Source organism: Nothobranchius furzeri, chromosome 18 (assembly GCF_043380555.1).
Source record: "Nothobranchius furzeri strain GRZ-AD chromosome 18, NfurGRZ-RIMD1, whole genome shotgun sequence".
Classification (NCBI taxonomy): Eukaryota; Metazoa; Chordata; class Actinopteri; order Cyprinodontiformes; family Nothobranchiidae; genus Nothobranchius; species Nothobranchius furzeri.
This window is the reverse complement of record NC_091758.1, coordinates 27,406,174-27,428,528: the sequence shown is the minus strand read 5'-3', so window position 1 is coordinate 27,428,528 and position 22,355 is coordinate 27,406,174.

The following is a 22,355-nucleotide window of genomic DNA, read 5'->3' as shown; positions in this document are numbered from 1 at the left end:
AACTCAGACTGCATTGACTGGCTGAGTAGCTTTTATGGCCAGGAATGATGACGCTGCATTTTAGCAGGCTGTGTTCATAGGTGAAGTGTTTCAGGCTTCACGGCGATCCCTCTGTTTTGTTTTTCCCCTTCGCTGACAGGCAGTGCATCAGCAGCATTCATATCCTCGCATGCACTGTGGCATGTTTCATTGTCTCCTCACACGCCACAAAAAATAAGCACAGGAGCCCCGTCCTTCGTTACTGATGTGGGCTGACATTCCTGGCAGCTTAAGGAGAACTGCAATAAGAATGCAGTTGCAGAGAGATTATCACCCGCCAGCTTCCTGATGCTATTCCAATAATCTGTGTGATCCTGTTCTGCCATTCATGACATTCGGGGCTGCTGGGAGAAAACCTGCTGAATTTCAAACTAGGCTAATATTATAGTCTAAAGCTAATAACTGGGTTTGTCATGGACAGCTACAAAACATAAGGAGTGAATTCAAGCTACTCTGTCTGCTTAACCATGAAAATGCTCCAGATCCACAAGAAGCAGCGGGATCCATGTTATGAAAAAGCACAGCCCTGAATTCTTTCCAGAGCAGTCGTGTTGACAGCCACAACTGCAATCAGTTTTGTGAAATGCAAACATGTGACCTTCTTTCTAGATCGGCATGTTTCCAAAGCCAGTGTGTGCTGCTGGGGATCAGCAAGCCCAGGCCCCCACCATTGCCTGCCAACCAACCTCCAATGCGCTCGACCTTGACGCTTGTCCCTGCAGGTGGTGGGTCCATATGGGATTGGCTTTCTGTAGCCTTCTTGAATCCAAGCTCAGCCAAACCTCAGCAGCCAGGGCTTGACCAATAGGTGCTCACCAACAAGCTCCCCTCCAAAGCCTGGCTCCATATGGGCAGTGAGCCCCAAGCAAAATGTTGCTGTTACTTTATTCGAGGGCCAAAGGTGGGGGCTGGTGGTCTCAGTTCTCCAAAGATGAGAAATGTGTGGCAGAACAGTCAGGGGAGCCCCCAGAGGGAGTGTTAAGGCTAGTTTATACATCTGTCTGCGTCAGTTTGGAGACTCGCAACTCCATTATCTGTCATCGCAAAGGCTTTCCAACAGGCTCGCAAGGATGGATGGAGTGGAGCCCACTTTTCTCAATATCCGTCGAAAGCAAGGTCCGTGACTGGCCTGGATGCCACTTCCTTTAATTTTGTCAACAGTGCCGCCATTCCACCTCAGAGAGATAAAACAAGAGCAGAATATATCTAGTGACAGACGCAGATCACTAGATTGAAGAACGTCTCGCAGTAAAAGTCCAGTGATTAAAAAACGTTTACACACCCATGACTGAAGGAGTACAAAGATACGCAGCAAACTATTTTGTGTCAGGAAGTTAAGGAAGCATGGGTTTAGAGGTGGTGACTGGATGAAGAGGTGGAGGACAAATCTGTCCTTGGGAAACAGACTGAAATGAACTGATCATTTGATCCAAATCATAACTCGTCATTGACTGTACGTTTCTGTCTAATTAAAAAAGTCTTGAATAAGCAGAAAAATGACAAGATATCCGTACAAGCAGGTAATTGTCCTCCGTGGAGGGAATAAAATGAGCTTGTGAGATGAAAGACTACAGAACAGAGAGTGTGCCGGAGCAAAGCAATAACTGTCTGTTTTGTGTGCCCCTGGTGCACACATCAGGGAGTCGTAACAAGGCAGAACTGGTCAGATGAGCTGCAGGCTGTCATTTCTTTCCTTCGTCTTCACTCTGCCCCCAGACTGGTTTACTCCTAATGCTGTTGTCCACTCCAACTAGATCCAGTGTTAACCCAGCTACCTTAAGACCCACTCAGGAAGAAACGCTTGCTCACACACCACACACACGCTGTGCTCCCTTTGGCCAAGCACCTGCGGAGGTGATTGAACACCAGCGGGGCCGTGTGGTCCTGCCATTTATAAAGGTGTCACCACAAGAAAAAGAGATGCTCCCTCTAACCTTATTAGTATGGCTCTTCTGTGGTTCTCTTGGTTGATGTTCACACACACACACACACACACACACACACACACACACACACACACACACACACACACGCACACACACACACATACACACACACACACACACACGCACACACACACACACACACACACACACACGCACACACGCACACACACACACCGTAAAGTGGGCTAGTCAAAAAGCAGCAGGAGAAAAACAAGAGAAACAATAAAAAATGAGAGGCCGAGCCAGGATAAAGGTGGAGTATGAGATAGAGGTGAGAGACTTGAAGAAACTGAGAGAATGGGAATGAGAAAGGAGATGAATTCCAGGGAAGGAAATGTGGAAGGGTTGTGGACGGAGAGTGTGTATATGTGGGAGAACAAAGGTGATCCAGCGCTCAGCATAAATGAGTACACCCCACTACATTTGCCAGAAAACCTTTAGTATTTCTCCAGAATCAACATTTTCTGTGAGATACAAAACTACAAAATACTCCCACAAATGTGGACCATTGATTACAAACAAGATTTGTTCATTTCAACACAAAAAGTGATTTTTCTAACAAATCTTTTCAAGCTGTTGCAAACATGAATACATCCCAATTATAGTCTTGGGAGAAAAGCCACACTTAAGACTACGAAATTCTAATAATCAGGCTTTCAACCACAGGTGAGTCTAATGATTCATTTAAGAGGTGTCCAGCAGACAGGTGACTATTAAAGGACCTTACTTAACAAAGAAAAAGCCCTTCTCATCTCATGCTGTCAGCAGTGGCTCCATGTGGAAGGGAAATGTCACTAAATCTGAGAAAGGAAATCATCTCTTTACACAAAACGTTAAGAGCTACAAGAAGATCAGCAAAGCTTCACATATCAGTCAGAATACTGCAGCAAAAGTGATCCGAAAAGAAAATTTAACAAAGATGGAAGTGCAACCATCTCACAGAGACATCCAGGACGTCCATGGTGGTTAACATCTGGACAGGAGCGTCTTCTGATGAGAAGGGTTGAAGAAAATCTCCATGCAGGTTCACTGCAGTTAGCTAAAGCAGTAGAAAACCAAACTGGAGTGACCCTTTGACATTACAGGATGCACACTGCAGAGGAATGGCGTGCATGGGTATCGTCCACAAAGGAAGCCTCTCCTAAAGCCCATGCACTAAAAAGCTACCTAGGATTTGCTAGGGCCCATGCTGAAAGAGATGAAGACTACTGGGATGCTATACTCTGGAGTGATGAGACAAAAATCACTGGTTTTGGACTTAATGGTTTCTAAACTGAATAGCATCGTAAAGGTGAAGATTTCAAAGAGAAATGCGTGGTGCCTGCAGTGAAGCATGGTGGTAGTGGTGTCCTCATGTGGGCTGCATGAGTGCTGCTGGTGTTGGGGTGCTGCATGAACTCAACAATGTACTGCTCTATACTGAAGGAGAAGATGCTGCCATCACTCCGTGCACGTGGTTGTCGTGCACTTTTCCAACACGACAATGATCCAAAACACACATCTAAAGCTACTGGTGCATATTTGAAGAAGAACAGGGTGAAGGGGATTGAATGACCAAGTATGTCTCCTGATCTGAACCCAATCCAACACCTGTGGGGAATTCTGAAGCAGCAAGTTGAGCATCACTCTCCATCCAGCATCCAGGCTCTAAAAGAGGTCATTCTTGAACAATGGAATACGATAGATGTTGCAGAATGTCGCCAACTTGTTCATCCCATGCTTAGAAGACTTGGTGCTGCCCTTGAAAATCACAGTAGTCATACAAAATATTAGATGTAGTAGTTTTTGTTGCGGGTCGTATTCATTTTTACTTCAACCAATTTTAGTAAAACTAAAGATTTGACATCTAAGTTGTAATATTAACCTTAATTTCATATTATGGAGTTAAACAAGTGTTCAATAAAACCCAGCCTTGTGAAAAATCTGGAAATTGTTCTTTTGTTCATTAAGCTGCTGATTAAATTTGTACTTTTTAAAGGGGGTGTGCTCATTCATGCTGAGCACTGTATGTGTATGGAATTACCTTTTTATCAAAAGCCCAAAACATCTTTGAAATCCTGCTTCTTTTCAGACTTCTAGCAAAAATCTGTAAATATTACACCAACCCCTCAGTCCCAATCAGCCATTCATTTCTTTCCATCATGATAAACATCCATCCTCTTCCAATCTTCCACATTTTCTATTTCAGGGCAGAAGAGGAATTCTGTTCCCCGGCATTTTGCAGGGAGACAAGTGCGCGACTGCACATGGGTGGATTGCATCACCTGTTTACTGAGGCAGCAAAAGAGGTGGACACCCATTTGCTCGTTCGCTCACTCGTTCTGCATTTCACTCCAGTTCTCGGTTGAGAAGTTATTGAAATCTAGCTCCGTACAGAAGGCCGCCTTTCCCGAGGCAGGAAAAGAAAGGCCAAGGCTCCTCTAATAAGGTCAGCTTGCACATCAGGGTCATAGTCAACAAAATTAGCTTTCTTTTTCACAGGGCGTCTTTCTGTTGGCAGGGCCCATGCAGCAGCATGGCTGTTGGTCATAGAGGGTTGAAAAATCAAATGTTTTACTTTAAAAAATGTATATCATTTAATAAAATATCAAAAATTAAAGGTATATCTATCCTTGAAGGAAGGCATATCACCTACCTGCCAGTTAGTTTTTTTTTTTTTAGCCAAGACCTTCTTGTGTGAGAAATGGTCAAATCTTTATAACAGTGTTACAGGTTTATTGCATTTTACACAAATACAGTGTGAGACATGCGCAAAGAAACACTTTTTCCACATGAGTTAACTAACGTTGAGGTAAGAATGTCTCAGAAAACAGTTTTTAATGTTGTTTCTAGTGAAATTAGTAAAATACAAAAATAAAAAGGAATAATTGGGAATCTGTGTATTGCAAGTACCTTGCATAGTGCCAAAGTTGATTTTCTACAAGAATGCATGACTGATCTCATACAAAATTGCAAGATGTCACGCCATCTGTTAGAACTTCAGAGTGCGAAGTGAATGGCGCTTGGATAATTTAAGCCTAATATCTGTAAAATTGGGGGCTGCACACTGGTTCGAGCTGTTGCCTTGCTGCAAGAAGGTCCTGGGTTCGCTTCCCGGCCTGGGATCTTTCTGCATGGAGTTTGCATGTTCTCCCTGTGCATGCATGGGTTCTCTCCGGGTACTCCTTCTTCCTCCCACAGTCCAAAAACATGACTGTTGGGTTAATTGGTCTGTCTAAATTGTCCTTAGATGTGTGTGTGTGTTTGTTTGTTTGTTTGTTTGTCCCGTGTGTCTCTGTGTTGCCCTGCGATGGACTGGCTCTCTGTCCAGAGTGTACCCCGCCTGATTGCCCATTGACCGTTGGAGATAGGCACCGGACCCCCCCGCGACCCTACGTGGACAAGCGGGTTCAGACAATGGATGGATGGATGGATGGATCTGTGAAATTGACTCAGTTATAGCTATTCTTTTAATTTTACAAAGACAGTGGGTGGCCATCTTTAATTAGATTGATTCCAAATGGCTGTCAGGCAAGCATGTGGAGATAATCCAGTGATTTCTAAAAAGTTTAGTAGGTTGATGATGAGTTGATGGCAACGTTTTAGGCATAGATCTTATGTAATGCGTAGTGAAGACAGGAATGACTCTTGGCTACTATCACGGCATGATGAAAAGATGAAAATTAGTCAACTTTTACTGTTTTGGGATTGAATCTAATTGATACACCGCAAAAACTGATTTCTGAGAAAGTACAAACACCAAATTTTTAGACACTTTTGCTAATTTTATCTTTTAACCTAAAAATGAAAATAATTATCTAGAAAAAAGCTTTATTTAAAACAAGGTAAATATACTGAATGAATAGCAAAAGAATCTCAAATTTAATTTATTTGCTAGTTTTAGCAATTGTAGCCAAGCAACTTTTGCTTACCCTATTTGCATTTTTTTTTAGTAAAAACAAGAAACTCTGGACCATATTTAAGATTATTTACCTTTTTTTAAATCATGCTGTTTTAGAATAATTCTTTTTCTTCTTAGATTAAAAATAAGACAAAACATAATGTATATGTATAAAATAAGTTATTATTATTATTATTTTTTTTTACTTTCTCATAAATATTTTTTTGCAGTGTAAAGACTAACACAGCTGTTGTAACGTCAAAGGTCTGATAGGGCTTGTGGGCATGTGTGCAAAACACTATAATTCGTCAACTTTTGGTGGTGGCCGGTGATAATTTTGAAGGCGTCTGAGCAGATAAAGAATCACTATTTTATTACCATGTCTAAGCAATTACTCAACTGGATGCTGACTAACTCCCTCTGTGGGGAAAACACAGACTTGTAGGAGGCTGATTCCTTTGAGGAGAATAAATCTACAATATTTCAGCAGCACTCCATTAATTTCCCATGATCAAACAGCTAGAAGTGTAAAAGAGTGAGAGCTATTATGTGCAGAAATTAGCCATGTTGTGAGAGACAAGGTCGGGTGAGAACAAATGAGTAAAGAGCTCTCACTGGACAGGAAAACCACAGACTGATGAAAGGTAACAGAGTCTTTTGTTTAGAGCTTACAGAACTATAGTGGTGCGCTTTAACATTGTGTCACGGGCTTTGCATCAAGCGTATCATGAACACAGGCACAAGGGTAGGAGTGGTTGTCATAATTTTTTTTTAAAACCTCTAGGTGTAAATGGCACCACACACCTAGCATCACTACAAAGAGGCGAGGATGAAACAGGTGACAGCCACCTACAATTGAACTGTGTGCAAGAGGGATGACTTTAAAGAGGAACTTCAAAAAGCGGAGCAAGCGTTGTAGAGCGCCCCACTGTTCTCTGTCTTCTCTAGTTTAACCCTGTGACTTAAAAGAACAGCACAGGGAGATGTTAACAGGATGTGAAAGAGAATTTGAGGTGGGTGTGTGAGGGGAGAACTATAAATGGCCAATATTTGATACAGTGCTTTCTAGAGTCCTGCAACCCCCCAAAGCACTTTACAGCACAATCAGTCTATCACCCATTCACACATACACATTCACACCCTGGTGGTGATGAGCTACACTGAAGCCACAGCTGCTCTGGGGCACAATGACAGAAGCGAGTCTCCCAACACAGGCTCTTCGGTCCCTCCGAACACCACCAGCAGGCAAGATGAGTTAAGTGACTTACCCAAGGACTGAGAGGGTTTTGAACCTGCAACCTTCTGATTAAGGGGGTGAGCACTCCTGTGCCACTGTCATCCACAAATGAAGAGGGGAGCCGTGTGTGAGTATTTTCCATCGTCTCAGTGTGGTACACTTATCAGCCAGGCAGCAGGGCAGCCTTGTGCTTACAGAACCCTGTTGGTTGATTCATATCACCAAATCACAGTCAAGATAATGGCCCACAGTGAATCAGTCTGCATGTCAACAGAAGAAAATATTCACGTTTAATTTTTGTAAAGGGACGGTAAAAGCAGAAGCACAGAGTCCCTGAGGCAGGGCTTAAAAAAAAGCAAAAATGTACATGTACCAGTCTTAAAATCAAACGCTGGCTTTCTTGTAATTTTTTTTACAGTTGTTTTCATTATTTAGCTATTTTTACCAAAAAATTATGTTTGACCTCCTAAATTAATCAAATTGTTTCCCGTGTTTGTGGATGAGGGTTATGGCAAGTAAAAGACTGCTTAATTGAAAGATAAAGTTCTTTATCTAGTTTAAAAAAAATAAAAAAAGATAAAAGGCTAATTTTGGCTGCACGTAGATTATAGCCATTGGCTGTATATATAACGGACCCATAGGTTTCTAAAAATCCAACTTGAAGGCCAGAAGGCAGTTCCCACCTTGTTGATGTCACGAGTTTAGTCACTCCCGCAAAATGGGGCTGCAGGTGGGCTGTGAGGGTGGAGGCAAATGATTGAAACCTGCCAAATTCTGAACCAAACCTACAAGCTAACTGCGCTATTCTTGATTTAGCATCCAGAAAAGAGCAGAGCGCGTCTCGGCCAGTAGAAGCTAACCGTTAGCATTAGCAACTCCACAACATGGCAGAACTCCTTCAGACTTGTGTTATTTGTGAAGATAAAATATCAACGTTGCAAAGCAAATGGAAATCAATGACATGGTGTCACTGTTAACCAATCAGAAGCAAGATGTCAGAGAATATCAGGAAATAAGACACCAAAATTTGCCATCTGCTGCTCACCTCTGCTCTGGCTCACTTCTAGTTCCTGAAACAGGAAAGCTTTGTATCCCACAGAGATTGACTAAAAAGGCATTTCTTACACTAGAGACCACAGCAAATGTGTTGGAAAAATGACTGAACTCAGTCTTTAAGTACATGAAGGACAACTCCTATGACTTTTTGTCAACAGTCAGATGAAATGATCCAACTCACCTTTAACTTTTATTCCCAAAACAAACTTCATGCCAATAAATAGTCCAATGTTTATTGATTGAATCAAATAAACCTCAGAGAACAATCATGTTCTTGAGTATTTTTGATGTCAGTGACAAACACCTTTGTTAGAGCTGGTCAAAGTAGAGAGCAGCAGCATGACTCATCTAAAAGCAGAACTCTGGTTTGTTTGTAGTTGCAGAGACTGTCCAATTACGCAGATCAGAAAGCGGTGGGAACAAGCTGCCAAAGAAAGAGATGGGGAGATGGTCATGGGAATTTGAAGCCAGGTGAAGAGAGGATCACAACCTAGGAACAGATCAGTTTCCAGATTCATCATACCAAACCATACAGATGTGGCCAAAGGGTTTGAGAATGCAACATTATCTCCTAATCAACATTTATCATAAAAAATGTCTTTTTTTTGTTATTTTTAATAGTCTTCGCCTTGGCTTCACATTCATGCGTGTAGCTCATGGCTGACACATCCCTGGGGAGTGGAGGCAGGAAGGAAGATAACGCAAACTGCACAAGTAGAGATATACAAGTTTTATCACTGATTTAGAATAAACGAAGACCACTTTCTAGGTGATTGTTGCAAATTGAACCCCAGGCTCCTGGTCTTATCACATGTCCAGAGCAAACTTTCTATTTCTGGAAACCAGCCTCAGTGCCTGTGAGGCCACCTGGTTAAAAAAATTTAAAAAACTGTGCTGGAGGTTTTCTCACAGAGGAACCATGCAGAGGCCAAAGTCGAGCCTGGTCTGAAGTTCGACTTTTCTATAAATGAAATGAAGGGAAAGTTAACCGAAGGCTAAATCACTGCAACTCACCGCCCTCCTAATTCAACCGTGCACATCCGGTTACACAAGCACACACTCGTTCAGTTAGACTAATCCTCTCCTTCCACAGTAAAAAGCTGCTTCCAAATCCAAACTAAGTTCAGATGTCACAGCCTGCTGCTACTAAAACACTAAGTTTAAAATTGAGTTGGATGGACTGTCAAAGTGGTGAAGCCGCGGCCGTATCCAGAATTTCTAAATTACCCAGGTCCACCATTCGTTGCACACTGACAACAAACTGAAGACCAAAGCTGATTTGAAATGTAGTATTTTATTTAAAACTAAAGTGACTTGTATTAGTATGACGTTTGCTTGTGTGCGTTTGGAGAAGAATGGAAATGAAGTGAAGTATTTACCTTTAAGTTTTCTGTTCATCAACACTCATCCCCCAGCTTCTTCTTCTCACGTTCATTGGTAAACAAGCTGAGCTGCGCGATTCTTTATGGTCACAACTATGGTTGACTGCCAAGAGTTGTCGCAGCCCATCCACCATGACCACGTGTACTGCAGAAAACCATGAAGGCAGTTTGAGATTTAAAAAAAAAATTGGCAAAAAAAATACAGAGGTCCAGACCTCGGTGTCCTCAATGGTAGACACAGCCATGGGTGAAGTGATGAATAGACTGGGATGTTTGATAACTGCTTTATTTTTTTTTTACCAGTAAAGACCTGAGCAAAAAATAATAAATTCCTTTTATGTAACTTATGTAGTGTAATAGTTTATGCTCTTTTATGAAAGATGAACCATCCTACATATTAATTTGAGATATTAATTTTAATAAATTAATAACCAAATTTTATAGTTTTAAGAAGACTCAAAGGTTGTTTTCATCGATAAACTGTCGATAATATCCATGGGTCTGTGTTTCAGTTAAATGAAGAGACAAGTTTGAAAGTTAAAAGTTTTAATTCTTCAAATTAAACTAATGATTTTGAAATGACAAGCATAGGAAACAACAATCAACATTGGCAACTTTGTTGAACAATCTTTAACAGTTGATATTTTAAGCTTGCTCAAATAGACCTTGTGTTGGATGTGTGAAAATTGAGAATGAGGTGAGATGAATGTGTGTGTGCGTCTGATTTTGCTTCAGGAAGAAACAGGTGTCTGAGTGAAAAGTGATGGTTTGAATAAACTTAGGTTTCGTTGGAAAAGATGCATCAAACGCTATCTGTCGTGGACTGCCTCACCGTATTCGGACCCTCTTTTAGATCCTGGACCCAGGAGGGTGGTACTCCAGATGACACCTCGGCTGGCAGAGGAGACGGAGGTGTGCTGGCGACCAGGCCCAGAGATGCCCCTCGGTACACGTGATGATAAAGCGTTTGCAGATGCGCTTTCTTAAGTTTAAATTACTCAGTCATGATCACACAACACTATATTGGAGCAGGCGGAGGGAGACTAGGGGTCTTAGCCACCTCTGTTGTTGCTAGGCCTCCTGGGGCTGAAGACTAGGAGGGAGATCTGGCCGTCTGGTTGGGGTTTGGGGTGGTGGGTTGCTGTGCTCAGCGTTGGGCGGGGCAACCTGCTCATCAGAACCCCAGCAGAAAGGGTCAAACTCTGGTTACCGGTGATGTTGTACCCAGTGTGCAGCAGTACCGGGACCAGAGTGAATAGGGTGTGTATGGGGAGCATGAGTGGGTGTCCGACGTGCATTTTTGTAAGTCTTGGGTTGTATGTGCATGTGTGAGCATGAGGGAGGGAGTGTGTGACTGTGTTTGTGTATGATTGTATATGTCAGGTGGGGCCTTTGACTCCTCCCCTCTCCTGGAACCTCTCTTGATGATATAGATCTTTGTCCCCCCTCCCCCTGCCACACCTGGTGTGAGGGGTTGTGCCATGGTCTGCCTGAGTGTTCGTGGCAACCGGTTCTGGGGGTTTAAGATTTAGGCATCTGCCTGATAGATCCCGGTGGCTGCCTGGTGGGGTCTGGGTCCCTGGGCTCTGCTGGGTCCCCGGCGGGGGTGGTCGCCCCTGGGTCCCGGGCTCGGCCGGCTAGGGGGTGGGAGGCTGCGGGCCGGCCTGTGGGCTTGCCGCTGATATCTCCCGGGACTCTGCCGGCTGCTGGTTGTGGCCCCCCGGGGCGATCCTCTGTGCCTCTTCCTGGTTGCAGTCTCCTTGGGGTTCCTGTGTTCTGGGGCAGCGCCTGGATCTCTGGGACTTGGAGCTCCCCCCATCTCCTGCGCATCTTTGGGGGGCGGATCTGTGGTCCCTCACACTCTCTGTTGGACGCTCCTATAGAGAAACCTTACATAAACAAGCGCGTTTACACACACAGGTGCTCACATGGTGCTCTCAAAAGTATGGGCTTGGGAACGTTAAACACAGGTCTTAAGACTATGGTGGGCACTTAATGCACTGTGATTTATTATCGTGATTCTTTAGTTAAGCAATGTTGATTATATATTTTCTTCATCAAGTTGACGCAGTGATAGCTAGATCTTGTTGTATTGTTGTTGTGTCCCTTTTTTTTTTGTTTTGTCTTTTTCTGCAGGTCTAGAAGCAGACTCTTGTTTTTATTTTATTTTTGTAAAAACGGTGAAAAACGCTGGCAGCGAAGGGCTTTTCTTATCAGGAAATGGCTGGCAGTGAATGAGTTAATTTACAGTGTAACGTAGATCTGTGTGGATTTTTCTGAACTGAGAATTTCCCCGTCTATTTTCTATCAGAAGCTAATGAGGAACTAGGGGTGGAAGATTGTTTTATGTTCAGCCTGCAGGTGAAACTCAAGAGTGAGCAATCATATTTCAACAATGAGTAAGACCTTAATGCCAACATCAGCCGATTATAGTCATAGGCTAATATAGTGGACGTCTCTAATTTCAACATGACATAACATAACATAATTATTTTAGCTTTTACAACTTTTGGCTATAAATAACAGTAGGCAGATAATATCAGACATCCTTTGTACCCTTGCAAGAAAAAGAGAAATTCATTATGGCTGAACATGTTTACTGTTACTTTTACAAAAAAAAAATAAAGAAAGAAACCCATCTGACTCAAAGTCATGCCTCTGGAGTAAAGTACTTTAGCATCAGTCTCATTAATTATCCATCCATGTCCTCAATCACTCCTCCCACTTTCCCACCTTTTGCCCTGCGTTGCAGGTTACCGACGCTCTGACAATGAAACAGGTGTCTAAGCCATTAGTGCTGAGCTTTCTGTGCCACGTACTTTATCCCACACCTTTGATGGCAAGCATAAATCAAGTCTTTGTAAAAGAGAAAAACAAAATTGAGGGTTTGGTACCATGGCTGTTGGTGTGCCATCAGTCTCTCTGTCAAACACCAACTGCAACGTAAGGAAGAGAACTTCAGCACAGACCAGAGGAGAGTCATTACTCAAAGGATTATGCAGTTATTTGTTGAGGCATATGTAACCTCTAAACTTCAGTCTGGGCAGCAGAGTCCCTTTCATCTTCAATCAGAAAATAGTCTTTTAAGAGGTTTGTGGCGTCATCTTCGTCCTCTTGAATCATATTTGCTCTCCAGTATCTTTCTCTCTAACTCACCATTTCATCTAATAAAAAGGCTGACCTCGGTGAACTTCCTATGGCATGAATTTTTATTTTTCTGTGTAGCCTATCTCAGAGGAACATCGTCAAGGTAAAATGACGACGAGCATTAAGAGTTCTCATTAAATGACCCAATGCCAGAGCAGCAATTAAAATGTTACGCAAAAATATAGCCCAGGCCCTCAAGATGACCTCAGAAAAGTGGCAAAGACTTTCCTTTCTCTGCTTTCAAGCTAAGGTCTAAGTCACAATCTCTTATATTAGCAGTCACATCAGCATCTGTGTCACAACTCCAGACAGACATCCAAAACAAAGTCGGTTAGATTCAACAACGCTAAAGAGATGGGTGTCAGAGTGGCAGGTGGAAAGTCGAGCATCTGTCACTGTGCTGAACCGTTTGGCTGAAATCAAAGGGAGATGAGCTCCTTCAAAGGACAGGCAAAGCTGTGTCTGTGGGTAGGCATGCTCTGGTGTGTTCTGCAGATAAGGGCCAGGAGGTTATATTGCTTTTCTTCTGTCTTTGCCTTTGTTCTCCTCTGTCTTAAGGGACAAGGAGGGAAAGAGAAAAAGAAAATACAGACAAAAGTCGGAAACAAGGGTGTAGCAGGACAGAACGAGAAAAAGAGAGAGAGGAAGAAAGTGAGTCATGAGCAGGTTGCCTGTCTTCCTCTGCCACAGCGAACCATGTTGATCAAACACTCGTTAGTGGAAGTTGCTTGGTGTTTTCTGGATGGCAAGCATAATGAGCTGAGGTGGCCAGAGCGGGCGGGGAGCCAGGCAGTGATGTGGATCATTTCTGACAGCATCAGAGCACTTTTACCTTGCAGCCCTTCCCTTTTCCTGCCTTCTGCCCGCATGCAGCAGAGCTGTTGCCTCCAGCGTCCCTTCAACTGGGAGCACTTCAACTCAGCTGGATGCAAAGCATGAGCTAAATAGCAGAGTAATCCTCAATGGATTTCTGAGGGGAACTTACAAACAACTTCCAATCTCAAAAGGTTTGCCAGTTTTTTTTTTTGGCACTGGGTTAGGAATGCATCGGATTCACAAAAACCAACACTGGAGTAGATTTCTGTGCATTTAAAACTATGTGAAGAGTACTTCAAAGTGGCTTTATTGGCTTGATTTGCAATGATAGAGAGCAGTGAGCAACATATCTCCAACATTATAGCAGTCCTTTGTGTTTGTGACCCAAAAAAGGGTCATGCCAGTGTTACTGCACTGATTGTGACTTTAAAATGTTTTCAAAGCGGGGAGCTGGCAAACAAAGACCACCGTTTGTTGTTATTGGATTTAAATGACTGAGATTGTCAGATACATTGATTTTTCTCCCTCTGGTTCTCATTGTGTTGATGCAGGCAGTATGTGAGCTGCCACATGCGACCCACTGGTCAAGTGCATAACAAACGCCTAACGCTGGCAGATTAGAACTCGAGGAAGGGCGCCTTCTCCTCTGACTAGGACAAGTCAATGTGATGTTTGACAATGATAAAGGATGGCTGACTATAAGCAATTGTCCAGTCAGCTTAATGCACTTAAAGCCTCATTTAGGTTTCAGGCTGTGTATCGTTTGTAAGTCAAACTTTATTAATGAAGCACATAAATAACTAAACAGAAGTGAAATTCTTACAAAAGATAAAAGCGTTACTTTTTTGAGTCTTCAGTGATAATTTGATGAGAAATTATGCAGGACCTTCACATTCAGTCTAAGACAGCAGATGAGAGAATTGTCTGCTTAGAAGTGGTCCTTCTCATATCTTTTAAAGCAAAACTTTTCTGTGCCTGATTCCAAGAAAAATTCCTCCAGTACTTTTTGTGCCTGAGGTGTGCCACATGGTTCTGTTTTAGGACCTTTGTTGCTCCTGTTATACTTTGTTCTTCTTTGATACATTTGAGTACCCGAAGGTGTTTCTTATCACAGTCATGCAGATGTAATTTACTTGTCTTTATTTAAGCCCAAAGATGTTTCTAGCTTCAGATGTTGCACATATGTAGGGTGTCGTTTAAGTTTGGATGGCTGAGAGCTTTCTCCGCGAACCATACACTGGGGGTTAATGAAATAAATGTACCCTAAGTAAGTAAGAAAATTTTTATTTAAATAGCACCTAGCACAGAAAGAAAAATCCCAAAGTGCTTCACAAGGAACAGTAAAACAAATGATAAGTCATAAATTGATCATAAAAACAAAACAACAAAATATCATAAAATAAAGATGAAAGATCATTTAAATCTAAAATGTTATCAAGTAATGCAAAAGCCAAACCAGGTGAAAAATAGAAAATTCGAAAATAAAACAACAATATTGACTCTGGCTTCACATCATTGCATCACAAAGCAACTTTAGTTTAAGAATGAAACTTTCTTTTTCCAGAAAAAGGGGGAGGGTTACTTGCCCCAGAAACAATGAATGGTGAATATGGCCACAATGTAACACGGGGTCCTATAAAAGTTTTTGATTAAATTGTCCCGGCCCCTCAAAGGTATCCCCCACTTCCGACACTGGAAACTTTCCAGTTCCTTACTAATCATACTAAATCCTGTCTTGAGATGTTGTGATATTAATGCCGAGCCTCTGGTTTGCTGTTGTTTTTATGACTTATAAAACATGAATAAGCTTGATTGTTTACAGGTTTTTCAGAATGCTTCTGTATAGCTCCAAGTTGTCATGTTTTCTCAGTCCCTCCTGCCTTCAATCAAGTTCAAAGTTCACGTTAAGATTCTGGATTTGGCTTTTAGAGCTCTACTTGGACAAGCACCAGCATGCATCACAGAACCTTTATGACCCCAGCAGGCCCCCGAGTTCACATTATCTGAGTATACTAGCCGTTTATTGCACAAGGCTGGAAAACAAAGCAACGGCTGCCCCCAGATTTTTAAACTCTCCCTTTCTGAGCCTCGCATCTTTGGACACAGTGATCACTTTTTAAACATCATCTAAACACTCATTTTAATCTTGCTTTGAATTACTTACATTTTGTTGTGTAGTTTGAATGTCACAAACCACTTTATTGTGTACAGAACAGGCCAAATGTTCTGACACACCTTCTTGTTCAATGTGTTTTCATTATTTTCATGACCACGATCGTTTACAAAGGGGCCAACAAGTGCTAAAACACCTCTGGGAATTCCTTCAAGACTGTTGTAAAGCCATTTCAGGTGGCTACCTCTTGAAGCTCATCAAGAGAATGCCAAGAGTGTCTAAGGCAGTAATCAGAGCAAAGGGTGGCTATTTTGAAGAAAATAGAATATAAAACATGTTTTCAGTTATTTCACCTTTTTTGGTTAAGTACATACCATACCAACTTTATTTACAAAGCACATTCAAAAACGGCATGGCAGCCGACCAAATTGCTGTACGGATAAAAAGTAAAACACAACATAAAAACAAAAAAACTATCAATAATAAAAGTACACAACAAAGAAGATGATCACTGTCAAAAAAAACACATAACAAAAATAATTAATAAAAAGTCAAAGGTTTAAAAATGGCCTGGTCGTAAAAGTGGGCCTTAAGCAGTGACTTGAAACAGGGAGGGATGGTGTCAGCCTCACTGAGAGAGGAAGAGCACTACAGAGGGACGGTGCAGCATGGACAAACATCAGCTACCGCCGCGTTTTGCATTTCGTTGTGGGAACGTGAAGCAGCAAGCAATCGGCAGATCTCAAAGCCCGGTTTGGCACATAACGAGTCACATGGTCAGACAGGTAATCTGGTGCCAGACCATTCAGGGCTTTGAAAACAAATATCAGAATGTTAAACTTCACTCTGAAGTTTACGGGTAGCCAATGGAGCCACGCCAGTACAGGTGTGATATGGTCACGTCTAGAGGTGTTCGTCAGAAACCTGGCTGCCGCATTCTGCGGAGGCTGGTACACCAAATAAAATGGAATTTTTGTAATCCAGTCAGGAGATAATAAAAGCATGAATTACGGATTCCAGGTGTGACCGTTTCAGGATTGGTTTTTAAGTGAATCAGTCGGAACAGCTGGAAGAAACAAGATCTGACCACTGCATTGATCTGAGGGCCTATAGAAAAGTGGGTAATCAGTTTCACCCCCAGGTTGGTAACATACTGCTTGAGGTCATATGGAAGAGTGTCCAAATCAGAAAGTGAGTGTGTGATTTTGTTAGGAGCCATAAGGAGTGCCTCAGACTTAGAGTCATTGAGCTTCCGAAAATTGTCGGCAAGCTAGTCCCTCACTTCAGCCAAACATTGGTCCAGAAGAGAGAGAGCACCTGATTTGTTCAAAGCCAGGTAGATCTGGCAATAATCCGCATAGAGGTGGTAGCCTAGACCCCATTTCCTCAGGATAGAACCCAGAGGGAGGATGCAAATTAAAAACAGGAGAGGCCCGAGCACAGATCCCTGCGGCACCCCCCAGGGAAATGGGAGGCATGGAGAAGAACAGTTACAGAACTGAACCACATTACTCCACATGTGTTCATTCAAAGTCTCGATGCCTTCAGTGAGAATCTACCCATGTAAATGGTCTTGAAAATAAAGAAAACACATTCAATGAGAAGGTGTGTCCAAACTTTTGGCTTTTACTGTATCTTGTGGAAAGTACTTTAGAAATACTATTTTACTAACTTTCTGCTCATTTAGAAAAATTAAACATTTGAATTTCAAAATTTCATAGAAATAGGATTTATATTAACAATCATTGACAACTTTAACGCAAACACATTATCATGTAATAAAAAATATGACTATCTACATTGTCATTTCTGGTAATGGGCACATCATTTAGCCAGCAATTGTCTGCATTTTTGCTTTTTAAACAATAAGGACAAAAATAATAGAGAAAAAAAAAGACCCTCAGGTCAAGCTGTCCTCTGAACTGGTTATCAGATTGCATGAGGCTAATTAACTCTAAAGCTGAAAATAGATGCCCTGCAAGAAGCAATAAACATTCTCTATTAAAAGCAATCTAATTAGAACACCAACTACAAGGGCTTGAAGGAGAACATAACAAACACTGGGGTCATTATAATTTTCAACCAAGCTTTGAGGAAAGCAAACATTATAGACATAATCAGCCAAACACTTCCTTTTAAGGTCATAGTGAAAAAACGTCTGCATATCAGAGTTTCCAGTGGCCACAGAAAAGGTCACAGCTATCAGAGCGTTCTTCCCCTACAGAGGACATGGTATCAATTAAAACTCAGTCTATGATACATGTTGGTAAGAACATTCATGATCAGCAAAATTCACTCAGGACGCAAATTTCCATTGTGGTCTAGAAACCCTCCTTTGGACTTAGAGGATCAAAGGAAATATTCAGAACTGCGTTCTAAAAACAGATTGTTTTTTTACATGCACTAAAATATCACCACTTTATAGAAGTTTTTAAATGTCTTTTTATTTTGGTCAGCCTTGTTTTCTTGCAACAATCTTCAAGCAAGGGTCAAGTTTTCAGCAAAAGTCACAAATGTGAGAAGTTATAATACTTCAAAGACAGCAAGTGGTTCATCCATTCAGGACCTTTAGGCCCCGTGGTTGATCGATAGTAATGGAAACGCTGGCAGTCCATTCCCAATTTAACCTGTTTCCATGACTCGATTCTTCTCCACACATCCTAAATGCTTACCGAGATGAACTGCAGGTTTCTGGTGCTGATAGCATAACTGTACAGAAGCTAAGACGGATGCAGGAATGGTGTGATTTGAGATGCATGTGTGCAAGCAGCACGAGTTCAGCTGATGGGCTGTTCAGACTGCACTCGTCGTTGGAGTTTACCCTCTGAAAGGCAGAACCACAGAGTGCAAAAAATATATATATACTTGGTTGATTTTTGAAAACTTTAAGCTCATAATTTTGCTGCTGGCAGATGGCAAGCTCCTTGTTTGTGTGCAGTATTGAGGCTGCCAGCAAGGGGTAAAGCATCTGCAGAGTCACAAAAAACAAGTGCACGCTCCAGCCCTGCCAGTGAGAAGACGAGGGGTGATTTAAATGCGTTGGTCTGCGTTGTGACGTGCAGCTGGGCTGCAGTTAGCTGTGGTGAAAAGGGGTGTCACACAAAGCTGTCATGTACAGTTCTGGAAAATCAGAGCCTGTGAAAGCTAAAAACTGTCTTGTTTTTCATCATAAAACAACACAAAGCGAGTGGGAGGAAGTTAGGTTTACAGCAGAGCTGTGTGTCTGTGTGTGTTGCAAACCAGTTTTGTACCATATTCTGACTCTAGAAGGCAGCCTGATCAAGGGGGCGTACCTTTGAATTGTTTTATTTATTTTTTTTTTTTTTCAAATGTAGCTTGCTCGAATGGCTTTTCCATGGAAGAAGACGGCGCCTTCAAGGTTGGTAGTCTGCAATTTATCATTTGATAATATTTATACCAATTGTCATAAACAATCTATTGCTTTTCTACTGGCACTGTTTGAAGGCTAAAAAGGAGATTTGCTGAAAAAAGGGATTTTATGATTTGTTTGCTTTTCCACCAACAAAAAGGAAATACACAGGATGAGCAATCAAAGCTAGATAATGTCAAATGAAAATCATGCTCTCTGTTATGAAATCATTTATTTGATCACAAGCTTCAAATATGTAAAATCACCGCATAAAATACTAGTTATTTTTGATTCAATGCATTTTAAAATGTACATGCGAGTCAGACAATTTTTCTACTAAATAATTCTACAGTTGTTTTTTTTTATTTTTTGCTGAACACCAGACTCACTTTGAATCCAGTCATAATACACAAAATTTTAATTGACACTTTTAAACCTAATTCAAGACGACAGTTTAAACAAGGTTTATATTGCAATTTTAACTTAAATTACCTTTAATTAAGTTGCACTGAAACACCAGACTGATTTAAGATTTAATCAAGCATCAAATCTAAACTTCCACCTGTTTAATTTGTTCAAATGGATTCATTCATTAAGATGGTACACGAGGGTTAGAGCAGCCACGACAAAACAGACAGAAGTCAACACATCTGATACATTCTCAACAACACTTTATGAAATTATTGTTCAATAGCTCATCTTCCTAGCTAATGTATGCTAGCTATCATTTTCTCCATAAATCACCATTCACAATGAATCTAGCAAAGTGCCACCAGGTGGCGAGAACATCCACAGAAATAGCTGATGAAAATGCAAAGAAAGAACTTTCGGAAATCAGCTAAAAATTCTTAAAAGCTATCAATAGTCTTTTATACTTTTAAAAAAAGCTTTTCATCATTTTGGCAACAAAACTAACTGAAGACTCTTGTGTGAATGGGAGGTGTACTCAGAAAATGTAGGTTTTGAATAATATCTCGAGGGGTGTGGGTGGGGCTTGAAACAAGCATTGGTAGTGAACAACACATTCTCACACCCTAAGCGTCGGAAACAAACGCTTGGTCAGCCACCATCCACGTCAGACCCCTGACTCCAAAAGTGCCCCTTTTCGTTAATTATGTGCGAAAAGGGGGTTTTCCCTTTTGTAACTGCAGATCCCAATGCAGCGTAAAACTGACGGGATTAGATATCCACTGATGCGGCACAGAACCAGCTCATTTAACCGCACCTAAACCTTAACGTTTCACTATTTATAACCTTCCCCTCACCCTCATCCTAACCTTAACCCTCATTTAACCGATGCGGCACCGAACCAGCTCGTTTAACCGCACCTAAATGTTAAATGCGGCAGCGGACCAGCTCCGCACCGAACCAGCTCATTTAACCGCACCTAAACCTTAACGTTTCACTATTTCTAACCTTCCCCTCTCCCTCATCCTAACCTTAACCCTCTTGCTACCTAAAACGTTACTCTCACTGTGATCAAGCGTTTGTTTCGCATTCATTCTGACTCTGACTGACAGTCAGTTTTCGTATTTGCCGCCCAACGGGAATGTTAGAACATACCATCTGGCGAGGGGGAGGTTACAAATACCCTCTACTTTTAACCTCCACCATGGTAGTTGAAACCTCCCCCTCGCGTTGGCTCGGTCCAAACTCGACCAATCACGAGGCGCCTCCCGCCGTTCACTTCATAGAGCCGGCTTTTAGAGTGACCGACACATCACTAACGTGTTCGCTACCAAGATGGTTAAGGTTAGGATAGGGGTGAGGGGAAGGTTAAATAAGAGGACAAGGTTAAGGTGAGGTACAATGAGCTAGTTTGGTGCCTGGCTGCGGACATCCCATCACATCAGTGTAACACTGCATTGGGATCTGCAGTCAAATAAGGGAAAAAACCCTTTTCGCACATAAGTAACGAAAAAGGGCACTTTTGGCGTCAGGGGTCTGATGTGGATGGTGGCTGACCAAGCGTTTGTTTTTGACGCGCTGGGAGTGAGAATGTGTTGTAGTGAAAGACATTAAGATAGGTCAAATGTGCCACCATTTTTATTTTTGTTAGTAATAACATAGCTGCAGATGATGACAAGAATAGGACAGGGATCATCCACTAGATTTCCCACATTCACAAGCCATGTTGCCAAATACTCAGGTAAAAAGTACTGTCGGATGCTAAAGTTATGGCAGTTTGGGAAGTGAAAGACCACAGGCACAGTTCAGGTTAAGGCTCAAGTTTCTCAGATAAACAGAAGTAACGAATGGCCAGAAAAGTCAGAGTCAACCCACAGACCAGCACCAAAGACCTACAACATCATCTCTCTGCAGATGGAGTCACTGTGCACCGTTATTATTCAGCGCACTAAGTAGATGCTGTATATGGGAGTGGTGCAGAGGACGCCTTTTCTCCACCCACAACACAAACAAAGCTACTGTACCATGTTCAGCGCCTTGGGCTTCCTGACAGGGTTGCGGAAGGCGCTTTATAAATAAAGCTTTGATTGATTGATTGATTGATTGATTGATTGATTGATTGATTGATTGATTGATTGATTGATTGATTGATTGATTGATTGATTGATTGAAAGCTGCGTGAGTTCTGCTGAAGCACATTTGGTTGAGTTATTTGGGTATAACAAGGGGGGTTATGGATGGTGGAAAAAGAACACAGCACTCCAAGAAAAACACCTGCTATCTACAGTAAAACATGGTGGTGGTTCCATCATGCTGTGGGCTGTGTGGCTAGTGCAGGGACTGGGAATCTTATTAAAGTTGAGGGACGCATGGATTCCACTCAGTATCAGCAGATTCTGGAGACCAATGTCCAGGAATCAGTGACAAAGCTGAAGTTGCACTGGGGGTGGATCTTTCAACAAGACAACAACTCTAAACACTGCTCACAATCTACTAAGACATTCATGCAGAGGAACAAGTACAACGTTCTGGAACGCTCATCTCAGTCTGCAGGCCTGAACAGTTGCGAAAATCTGTGGTGTGTGTGAGAGAGAGCTGTCCATGCTAGGAAGCCATCAAACCTGAGTGAACTAGAGAGAGGAATAACATTGTGGGAGAGACAAAGTGACCATAAATGTATTCAAATTCTTTGTACAATTCTTGTGTCATAACATCAAATAAAATGGGGTTGGGCATAAAAGAAGAATTGACAGCACAAAAGCAAAAACTTACGGGAGGAGCAGAGAATCCATTGGGAGCTGGAGACAAAAACATAACAACAAACAGGACCACAAGGAGATGATGGAGAACAGGAGTTCTACAGTTACCCAGGCTACTATATTGAAGCAGGTCTGTCAGAATAAAGAAACCAAGAACTACAATACAGAGACAGCAGGATGTTTAGAAGAACAGGTGTGAGGA